Consider the following 11,886-nt stretch of genomic DNA (forward strand, 5'->3'; position numbering starts at 1 on the left):
AAGAGTATTATTTTTTAATTGGGGATTGAAATATGAATTAACACTTTTGACTGGAAACTTTTCATTCCTAAATCAAGAATAGGGCTTGCCACTTAACTTGAGTAGATAACACTTAATACACTTAACATGTATTATTTTGCTACACAACTAGTGTTAATGCTGGAAGAAGAGCTGAATAGGGGAGCAGGAATATTCTTTCTCGGTATGTGATAGATGGTGATGTAAGCTAGATGCTCTATAGTCTCTCTAATGGCACCTGTACAAAGCTGACACTTTCATGAACTTTTCGAGATACTCTTCAGAGATTTTTATGCTGTCTCTTCCCCATCACAATTCCTGTGATGTGATCAATGAATGTTTCACCCATTCCTGGCATTACCGTAATCCCCTACTTACAGACTCCCACTATTGAAGTATCTTGCCTTTCCCTGTGGTTCTCTTAGACTCACTTTCAAATGGCCCTGAGCTGACTCTCTATCCCTTATGGGTCAACTATGTCCCCGAACCCTCGACAGGGCAGATTGAACTCAAAGCAACTATTACCTTAGAGAGGACATTCTGTGATATTCTCCAAAGGCAAAGCATGTACTCCAAACTCTTAGTGACTTCATGAATGCAATTTCAATAGCCTTGAGACAACCTGGATGGCAAAAACCTTATACCACATAGAAGCCAACTGCTCTCCCCAAAACGTTCCTTAATGTCGCTTTGCAAACCAGAATTATTTGCTTTGTGTGAGTTTGAGCCATCGGATTGATGGTCAACAACCTACATTTCTAAATTATAAAATACCAGCTGTGACATCTGATAATGTGATTTTAAGGTAATGTGTATATATATGTGAATATATATAGATTTCTAAATGTAATATTTATTGTGAAATCTTCATTTCATATTCTTATTTTTTAACATATCTTCATGTTTACTGAGTGATGCACTAAAGATAGAAACTATTCTTTTACTATGCTATCCATTTTTAAAATATTATACTTTTTAAAATTCAAGACATAAATGCTCACAATTCTTATTAGTTATGAGTTTGCATTATTCTTTTAAAAAATCGCTGTATTCATTAGAATCTCAATGAATCTTCATCACTCTTTGAGTCTTTAATATATCAGCAGAAAAGATATTTAAGCCTTTATCTGATCTGCCAGACGTGATAGACAGCTGCTTTATAAAACTTACATAGATCAATAAGAAGGAATTATGAAGTTTTTTTCCCTGCAAGAAGCAAAACCAGACGACATTTTCTTAAAGTGACATTATAATTCTGAATAACTATAAAGGAAAAGACATAGTGTTAAAATTACATTTTTAGCATTTAATGGAAGCTGATTAATCACAAGCAGTTAGAAGCAGCTTCATAAACTTCAGTAATTTAACGAACAGGCAAAATTGCATTCCTTTTGAAATATTTTTAAAACAAAAATGAGTTGAGATGTATTACAGAAAAATGATGGAGAACTTTCTAAGATGAAGAAATGGCCCACTTCTCAAATAATTTAACATCATTTACTAATTGATTCATTAAAAATTCACTCATAAGATAGCTGTCATATAACAATATTTTTAAAAAATGACAATATACTTGACAATATCCAAGTGCTGTTTTTGTAAATAAGTTGCTGTAATCATTTTTATTTTTATATTTGATATCTTAGTAGTTATTATGTTGGTAACATTGATAAAAAGTTTGGCAAATGCCATGTATTTAAAAAAATCATGTTTTAATGTATTTTCTGTATATTATGTATTTAAAATAAATTTTGTTGACATGCTTGAAAACATTTTGAAATGTATTTATTTTTCCACTGCCATTTTTGCCACACACACGTATATGTGTGTATATATATATATATATATATATATAGACCTATTTTATTTGGTGAGCAGAGTACTTGTAATAGCAAGGAATACCTTCACAGAAATTATTTACTCTTTAATTCTCCACTGTTCAATCCTTACTGTTGTCTTCATCTATATAAGCATAGATTTACAAAATGCGCATGATCCCTGAGGCACATTAGTTGTGATCATAATTCTGATATCAGAATTGCCAAATTTGTTCCATTTAAAAAATGAGTTAATTATCTTTCTGTCTGAAGAACAGATAAATGAACATGGTAAAGACTGCTAAACAAACTGATGTGAATATGACATATAATAAAAACCTGTAGCAAATTATGTTAGTAACTTAACATACATTTTTTGAAATATATTTAGGTGACAGCCTAGTTTCAAGTGTAAGTATATTGCATTAAATGAGAGAAACAATGTTTCAGGGCTCAATGCTACTATATTCAAATAAAGAAAGAAAAAAATCAGAAAAAGGCAAATAAGTGAATACTGGTTTGTAATGTGATAAACACTAGTGGATATATACTGGGATATATACTGCAGTGAACACATATACTGGGGTGTGTGTGGGTGTTTGTGCATGTGTGACAAAGACAGGTGGCAGAATGGTCTGTGTATGAAAATGTGAGAGATTGTTAATCAGCATGGTTTACCTGTTTAAATGATATTGTAGCTGAGGCTAAAAAGTTGATAATTCATCAACTAAAAGAATACCCAGGAAAATGGGGTTGAGAGAATAACAAATTGCAGTTTCAAGGCCATGACACAAAGAAATCCCACAGAACGAAAAACAAAGAGAATCAAATAAAAAAAGAAAGAAAGAATTGTGAAGTTAGCTTAGAAAAGTAGGCAGGGGCCAGATAATGTATGACTGTTGAATGTCCAAAGGAGTTTGCAACCTAATTGCAGAGCAAAGCAAAGTCATTGTGTATATGTGGCTGAATATAACATAAATTAACCATTTTAACCATTTGCAATTGTATAATTCAGTGACATTAAGTATATTATTCACAGGTATGCAACCATTACCAACATCTTCAGAACTGTTTCATCTTCTGCAGGTGAAATTCTGTACCCACTAAACACTATCTCCCAGTTCTTCCTCCTTCCAGACCATGCAAACTGTTACTGATAAACCAGGAGTTTGGCCAACATCCTGTTGCTTGCTGCACAGAAAGTCATGCACTGTAACAACGAGTATCATCAGGGAAGAATACTTAATCTGTGTGTAACAGTGAGATGAGAGATTAGCATCAAATTCATCCCTCAATCCACTAAAATTAGGGCTTTATTCAGCATGAAAGAAATGTTACCATGTGTAGGATAACAATAAGTAGAGAGGGGTAAGGAGAGGAATTGGTGAATAGGAAGCAGGTAGTTGGTCAGGCAATCATCATGGGCAAGAGGTTTGGCATCTCATTGTCAAGAAGCAGCGATCTGGTAAGTTTCAGTTCCTTGATACTGCCTGCAAGGTCTGATGGTTGGCTTCCTGAGGTAGGAATTCAGATAATGCAAAGGAAACTTTCTCAAATTTTAAGACTGACAGAGTTAATTTCTATATTTCTTTAGAAGAAACTGTGAACATTAGGTATATGAGACAACTCGGCTGGTTTCAGTCCTTCCACTTTCTAATTACTGATTACTCAGTCATGGGAATCTGGTCATTATTATTTTTTTTTTTTTCGGCTTTTTTATGCCACGGAGGCGTGTTTTGGGCAACTCCATACCATGAATGACCACTTGATCACCCAAGAATTACAGATTAATTTAATATCATAGTTTCTTTTCTGAAACACAATTTTTTTCTAGTTCCCTGTTTTTCTCAAGGACAAATTGTAGCAGGACTAACCTAAGTGTAAAACAGGCTTCAGTCTCACTAAACCAGGCCGAATTGCTTACACAAAGTATAGCAGGCACCATTGTCCATGCAGGCTCTTCTAAATTGGCTTTGATGAAATGTCTCACAAGGAATTTCAGACTTGACTTCTAAAGGCCTCTAGAGCCCAGCCAAGGATCCATCAGCACCTATAGATTATCTGCCTGAATTACGTGAACTTCTTTTTTCTTGAGGCCTTGAAAAAACTTGAGGCTCCTAAGCCTGTCGGAAAGTGATAATGTCTACTTATCACAGGCCAGGATCTCCACAAACAAACTGCATAGACAAGATACAAGGCTGTTCCTCCTTAGGCATTTTCATTGGCTCTATAAAATAAATCTTAATTTTTGAAAGCAGTATTCTCATACCTGAAAATATGCCATTTCAGCCAAAGTCCTGGAAAATAAACAGTTCCTCTATCTGTGTCTTGTTATAAAAGTAAACAGATCTTCACTGACAAAAATCTTAGCACAGCCATAGTTAAAGAAACAGCTGACAAGGAAATTTGGCTATTCTTAGGCATATAGTTATTTAATAAAATTATAATCATTACTGCCAGTATATATGAGACAGGTTAGAATTTTAGAAATCTCATATAATTTTGGAATATATATTAACATTTATGTAAATATAACAAATAAATTTTAACATGTTATGTTTGACAATTTTTTTATATTAAATAAGCCTAATATGTCTCTCTTGGACTTCAGGGGACCCAACATCCAAAAAAATTTAGGTTGAGGAAAAAATACTAAAATTAGAACTTGAAAGTTTGCTTTTGGAAAGTTTGTCAATGTTTTTCAAATATCACACTTGATATCACAAAATAGGATCACAGATCACTATGAAATAGTCTTTCATTTGATCAAAAAGATAAATTTTTTTTTTAATGAAAATCTTTCTGTCTGATAAAATACAGTTTCTCAAACAATATGACTTAGTAAAGACAGCTTGGTCTAGGCATGGTGGCTCACACATGTAATCCCAGCACTTTGGGAGGTTGAGGTGGGCAGATCAGAAGGTCAAGAGTTCGAGACCAGCCTGGCCAACATGGTGAAACTCTATCTCTACTAAAGATACAAAAATTAGCTTGGCATGGTGGCTGGTGCCTATAATCCCAGCTACTCGGGAGGCTGAGGCAGGAGAATCATTGGAACCTGGAAAGCAGACGTTGCAGTGAGCCCAGACTGTGCCATTGCACTCCAGCCTGGGTGGCAGGGTGAGACTCTATCTCAAAAAAAAAAAAAAAAAAAAAAAAAAAAAAACAAAAAAAAAAAAAAAACCGATATCAACTAAGTCTGTAACATTCTTCTTCTTTTGATTTTGCAGTTTATTTAAAAGGTAAATAGAATTTTCAAAATTATTTTAATTAATATTATATAAAAATTTTTATTTACAAAAGTTTACCTTTGTAAGTCATATTATTAATGTTAAAGTTAATTTTAATAAAATTTCATAAACAAAGTTATTTAATTTTAATTAGTTTGACCATAAGGTAAAATTTTTGAAAAGCATTTATAATTTTTAAGAAAACCCTATTTTTTTCTGACACAGGGTCCCAGATGCTCGCCTTGCATTAATGTGCTTTTGATATCAATGTTTATCTCACAGAAAAACTGAATTAATTTTATTCCTCAAAATCAGACCTTAAAATCTCACATACCCACCTCTTCTGAAATAGTGCTTGGGCCTAGAGGAGTTGAATAGCTTTCTTTCTGGTGCCCTGCTGCACAAAAGCGGTTCATTTTGATTATTGCCTTCTCCCAGGCCTGCAGATGAGGCTTTGACTGATGTCAATGTCTAAGAATTAGCAAGATTTGGTAACATTTTAGACCCAGGAGTAAAACTCTGTGATTTAACAAATCTCTCTCTACTTCCACAAATTTAATATAGATGAATTTGGGGAAAACTCCAGGATCCCCAATGCAGTTTTAGAGAAAATCTCATTAATGCCAACCCACTCTTTGCTGAAGGTTTTGGTATTCACTTGGAAATATAAAAATAAGCACTGCTGCACAGTCCTGACCTCAGCAATCCTGAGGTAACAAAAGATAATTAGGGCGAGTTCTATTTTCACCTGTCATGAGGTTGTGCTGAAAGGGTTTCCAGGTCAAACTCGACCCTCTTTTCCCGAGTCCAGGGAACATTGCTCCATGTGTGGTGAGAGGGGCCTCTCAATGCATTCTTCATTGTCAATAGCATAAAGGCCTGGGCTCGTGGGAATACCTCCAGGCAATACATAACGAGCAACGCTCCCACTGGTTGGTTGGGCAATGGATAACCAATTTCCGTGCGCAGCTCCAAGTACCTCTCTTCGCTAATAGTGATCTCTAAAATTTCGTAGTGAACATCGTTCCAGTTCATTTTCTGCACTCTTGTCGTAACGATCTGTCTCTCAGGCTTCTCAGAGTTGAAGTACTCCTGAAGTCGCTTGCCAAGGGGTACCTGGGAGCTGATCTCAGCATAATGGTGATGGATAGCCCCTTTCCAACTGGTGTTATAACCAATTCCCAAAATGGCCCGTTTATTAAAAAGAGGGAGCCTTGAAAAGTCTGTCCACCTCTGAAAAAGTTCCCATTTAAACTCTACCGATTCCAAAATCTGTACAATATTCTGCATTATGTCTCTCTTCTGTGCTTCTTCAGAAGACTCTTGTTTAATTTTTAGCGTTCCCTTTGGGACAGATATTTCATGCAGTTTTTCATCCGTTGGATAGCGATGGAGATCCTGCTTGCGGGTTCCCAGTGCTCCGGTGAATAGTCCTCCATAGAGCTGCCATGTGACTCCAGCTCCTGAAACAAGTTACTGCTGTTAACAGGTACAGGCTGGCAGGACTGAGCATCCCATCCTTCCTGACCAAGCACCTGTTCAACTGTTCAGATGTGTAACTGCTCTTTTCTTTTCCCAACGCCTTGTTCTTTCACCGATTCTAACAACTGCAAAGGGTCAAAGTAAGTGAATCTGGTATTGGGCTGTGTAAGCAGAGGAACCACACGTAACCTATGAAGGCGGCTCTTCCTCACTCTTCAGCACCAGTGAGGACACAGCTGGAGCACAGCATTCAGTTCTGGGCAGGGAGCCAGCTTGATGCGCTCCCAGCGCTTGGGACAGGGTCCGCTCCTAGACCAGCTCGGCCAGGGCCCTGGACACGCGCTCCTACATGGCTGGCCAGGGTGTCCTTGAGGCCGACCACTGTGCCGCCTCCCTCCAGATGCTGGTACCGCGTCTCCATTAGCCGCTCTTGCCCACACTGCGACAAGCGCCTTCCTCTCTGCTGGCGCCCACGACATGTCCTGGCAGGCGACAGCCCTGCACTGCCGCCACCAGGGGAAAAGGAGATGACAACTTGTCTGGCTTTTATGTGAAGTTAATGCAAGTCTCATAAAAACAGTTGAGTGACTATTTTTCTCTCGTAAAATGTTCTTGTATTCTTGGTGTTATTTTTTTCCGTGTGTGAAAAAATCATTTGTACCTAGGATTTTAATTTTCTAAGATTTTTGGAGATGTACTGTACTCTGTTTTATGTTAGGTTTTCTTTCCCCCCACTTTTTTTAAGCTATTGGATTATTATTCTTTTCCAAGTTCAGTAAGTTTCAATTATTGCTTTTAAGAAATTTATTTTATCTACGTTGTCACGATTTTTGGCATGAAATTGTTTATAATAGTCATTATTGTGTTATTTAGGTTAGCAGATCTGCTGAAATGTTCCTTTCTAATTCCTGAGCCTGGTGATTTTTTTTTTTTCTGTTTACTTTTTAAAAATTAGTCTTGATAAGGGTTTATCAATTTTTCGATTTAGTTAAATTTTTCACTATACATAATCCTATCTTATTTGTTCTGGTCTCTTATTTATAGTTTCTTATTTCCTATTCTTGTTACATATGATTTGCTGGACTTGCTCTAGATTTTGAGATAAAAGTCTTAGAGTATTGATATTCAAATTTATTTATTAAATGCACTTTTGTTATGAATTTCCTCTAACATCTGTTATAGCTTTATCTTATTGTATTTTATGCCTTGTGTGTGTGTGTCTGTTTGGTATATATTTGTGACCTAAACCCCAGAGGCTGATTTTCTTACACTTCTGCTGACTAGAAGCCCAAGGTCAAGGTGCTTGCAGGGTTGGTTTCCTCTGAGAGCCATATAAAGAATGAATCTGCTCCTGGCCTGTCTCCTTGGCTTACACATGGCTGCCCTCTTGGCACCTCTACACATGGTGACGTGGTGGTTTTCTGTGCATACCTGGCCCTTTGTCTTTCTCTCTCTTCTTATAAGGACATCAGTCCTATTGGGTTAGAGATCGGCCTTATTGGCCTCATATTAACTGAATCACCTCTTTGAAGGCCCTATCTCCTTTCTCAATAAAAGCCCTCTACTGAGACAAATTGTGCATTCTCAGTCCCTTGCATAATCACAGGCTCAGAAAGACCTCAAGGAAAAGGTACCTATTTAACTCATCTTTTAAGAGTAAATCTTCTCTGAATCCTTAACATTTCTCATTCTTGATCCTTATAAAGCTATTCATTGTTTGAAAATATATATTTTTCATTATATATTAAATTCTTCTGATAATTATTACTGAATAGTGTTCTACTCTGAGCTATCACATCTTAATGAATAAAGCAGCCTTAATTCATAAAAACTGGAGGCAGCAGTCTTATATATGTAGTGTTTATAATGTAAAACAAAATAATGAATAAAAATAAAAATTTTATATTTACACAAATATAGTACAAGAAAAAGTAAATAACCTAAAATCCATATAATGTATTTTGAAGTCACTGATCAAACTATGAATTCTGTTATCTTTTTTCTATTTTTACTGTAGATAAAGCCCTATGGTATTAAATAAACTTAGAATATCACAGTTCCATGCAAAGTTTATATAATTGAATGAAGCTATGAAAGATTCAGTCTACAAGGCAAACAACCTGAAGTAATAATTGTCATATCTATCTCAAGTCAACTGCAGATTCTATTTAATGGGTTTTACTGCAACTGAAATCCTACACAAAGTCCTAATTGAAAAGAATTTGACAGTCTTGGTTTTAGCTTCCTCTAGACAATATGACACATCCCCAAACCATATTGTACAACTTGGTACAAATTGCAGTTTACTCAAGAGAGACTTAAAATGATGATGAATGACAGATTTTGTTAGAATAAGTTACATATGACTTTGAAAGGGATTTCTACTCCACATTGAGATACCATAAAATTGAGTCACGTAAGCTAAATCAAAGCTGGCAGGGAGAAATTCAGAAATCAGGAGACATTCTTTGTCATGAGAGCCTACTTTTAAACTTAAATAAGAACAGATGCAAAATACACATTTTGAACATTGGATTTTCAAAAATTATTTTGACTCTTAAGAAAATAGCAGGTTCTGGATATATCATGTAAGAAAGAAATGGAGAAGGTATTGACTACAACAACTTTTTAAAAATATTTGAAATTCGGTTCTTGTTTTTTAAAAGCTAATGGAAATTAATTGCATAACTTATTTGATTTAATTAAAATACATTAAGACTTATGACTGGGAATAAATTGACATTAATTCGTATGGTCCATAGCCATGCATTCCACACTGTTTTGTGGCAGAAACCATACCTTTCCTGTATTTTGTTGCATGGGAAGGAGGGGAGCTTACCTAAAACAAACACACGGTTATACAAACAAGAGAAGCAGTGGTTTGTACTTACCTAAAGACATATTCACAACACATAAACAAGAAGGAGTTGTGCAGATGGCTTTTCAGATAATTACTCAAACGCTACAGAGACAAGAGGAGCTTCTGATAAAAGCTTTTGAATTCTGCTGTAAAAATGGTAGCTCACTCAGGCTCCCTTCTCTGCTGTGGAGAGCTTTCTTCTTTTGCTTGTTAAACTTTCACTCCAACCTCACCGCTTGTGTCTGTCCTCTTTAATTCTCTTGCATAATAGATGATGAGCTCAGATGATACCTTAGACAAAACCAGTGATCCTGACCTGTTTCATAAGTATCTGAGAAACTGATAATTGAATATATTTACAGGGAAAAACTCTTCCGCAAAAAGTAACAAAAGTCTATCTTTAACTTACTGATAATGTTCATCATAAAAAAAATGAGCTTCCCTGAGGCAGAACGAAAGCAGAACGTTTAGATAATTCCAAGAATACATACGTATTTGAGTTTATTTTTATTTTCCAGATTTTTTTTCCCAATTCTGTGACAAAATAGTTGTAGTTATGTAACAGGAATGTAGGCTCTAAGAAGTTAGAATATGAAAGCAAATATTTTAATTTTATGTCATGAAGACAATAAAAAAGAAAATATGCTAATATTTGAGACAGCATAAGAATTTTAATATTGGTAAAGAGATAGCTGTCAGCAAGTATAAAATGGGTATAATGGTCATCTATTGCTGTATAACCAACTGTCACAAAACAAAATGCATTTTATTATGTTTTACATATTTATGGGCAAGAACTTCGGGTGGGAACTGCCTGGGAGATTCTTCAGTTAATTAGGAAATAATTTGTGCCAAGAATCCACCACAGGGTGCATGAAGTTGTCATCAGCAATGAATGATGCACGATTTATCTTATTGGTATTAATACGAGAACACATACGACAATGTAAAATAATTCCAACGCTCATTTTTCCTTATTCATGTCTTAGAGGCCAAATACACGAACATGATCAAATAATACAGAGAAGAAATAAAGATAGTAAATACAGAGAAAAAGGCAACTACATTTATACTAGGAAGAAAGCATAATTATTTTGAGGTGCACTCAGTGTAATAATATACTGAGAGACTTTATCAATAAAAAAGAATGACTTCAAATTCATAGTAACATAACATTACTGATTGGAGTTCTAAATAAACGGTAGCCACACAATGCTTTTATAAGTTCAAAGTAACTATGAAAGCAGAGTAATTGGTTACATATGAGTGAAAACACATATGCCCACAAATACACTGCTTAGTGGTCTTAAAAGCACCAGAAAATAGAATCAAAAGAAAGCATAAAAAATGAATACATTAGTCAACACTCAATTAATATCATCATAGAGTAATTTCCATATTAATGAGATATAAGTAATTTGTATTAGAAGAGAGCAGTTTATCAAAATGTCTACACTGCCATCTACCTTTAGATTATCCTAAATATGAATTCTATATCAGATATTTAGTAGAAAAAAACAGACCATTTATACCCTTTTCTTAGTGATCAGTTTAAGAAGTGCTATTCATTACTTGCCCTTTTTTAACCCTTCCTCTGATGCAATGCCAAATATTTCCATGATATGATTGGTTATAACTGATAAATGTACTGCTACAAGGGTCTTCCTGTACAATTTCTTAGCCATTCTGCACCTTAAGCATCACCACCATACGGTCTCTGCAACATATATTCTTGTTTTTGAATAAAGTTTTTTCTTTCACTGATCTGTCTCATCAAGCTCATTCATCACAAAGTGTGTGTTATGTTTCTGATTGGTTGTTTTACTTTTCATAAACACTATTAGAAATAGGGAAAGGATAGATTAGTTGCTTCTGATGCAAGTATTACATACTACATACAAAACTGTTCTGTATCAGTAAAATCAAAAAGTCCAATGCTCAGGACCCAATTGTTATTAAAATATTATCCCTCATGGATATATTTAAATAATACATGCTACAACTGAACGTTCATACATACGTCCTTTCAGTGTATTATATTTATTAACATAAGAAATTATGCAGCATATTTTATGTCATTTCCATAAATAGGCTGTTATTTGGTTATATTTTCTCTTACAAAATGAAGTACTCCCAAGTAAAATGTTAAGAAATATTCTTTTAAAAATACTTGAGAGCCAAAATAACTCAGTAGAAAGAAATGGAATAGGTGAAAAAATTCAACTGACGAAAATTAGTTCTGTTATACTTAATTAATTCTTCTCAGTTATTGCTTTATTACTAAGTATTCTAATGTATATTGTTTTCAAAATGAAAATGCAAGTTTTTAATGATGGTAAGAAGTTATTTTGGGTTGGAGGCAGTTAAAGCTGAAAGAATAAAAATGATAGCGTAGAAATAGAATCTGTAGATTCTTCTGAAAAGTCTGCATATGCCTTTGTAATTGGAAAAACTTTGTGCTTCTGCTGACAAGTTATTT

The 11,886-nt window shown here is 34.8% G+C and overlaps 1 pseudogene; it reads right to left on the minus strand.

Moving 5' to 3' along the window:
- Positions 1-11,092, minus strand: part of LOC108289204 — an 85,246-nt pseudogene extending 74,154 nt beyond the window's left edge.
- Positions 11,093-11,886: the final 794 nt, after the last annotated feature.

Source organism: Cebus imitator, unplaced genomic scaffold (genome assembly GCF_001604975.1).
Source record: "Cebus imitator isolate Cc_AM_T3 unplaced genomic scaffold, Cebus_imitator-1.0 Scaffold395, whole genome shotgun sequence".
NCBI lineage: Eukaryota > Metazoa > Chordata > Mammalia > Primates > Cebidae > Cebus > Cebus imitator.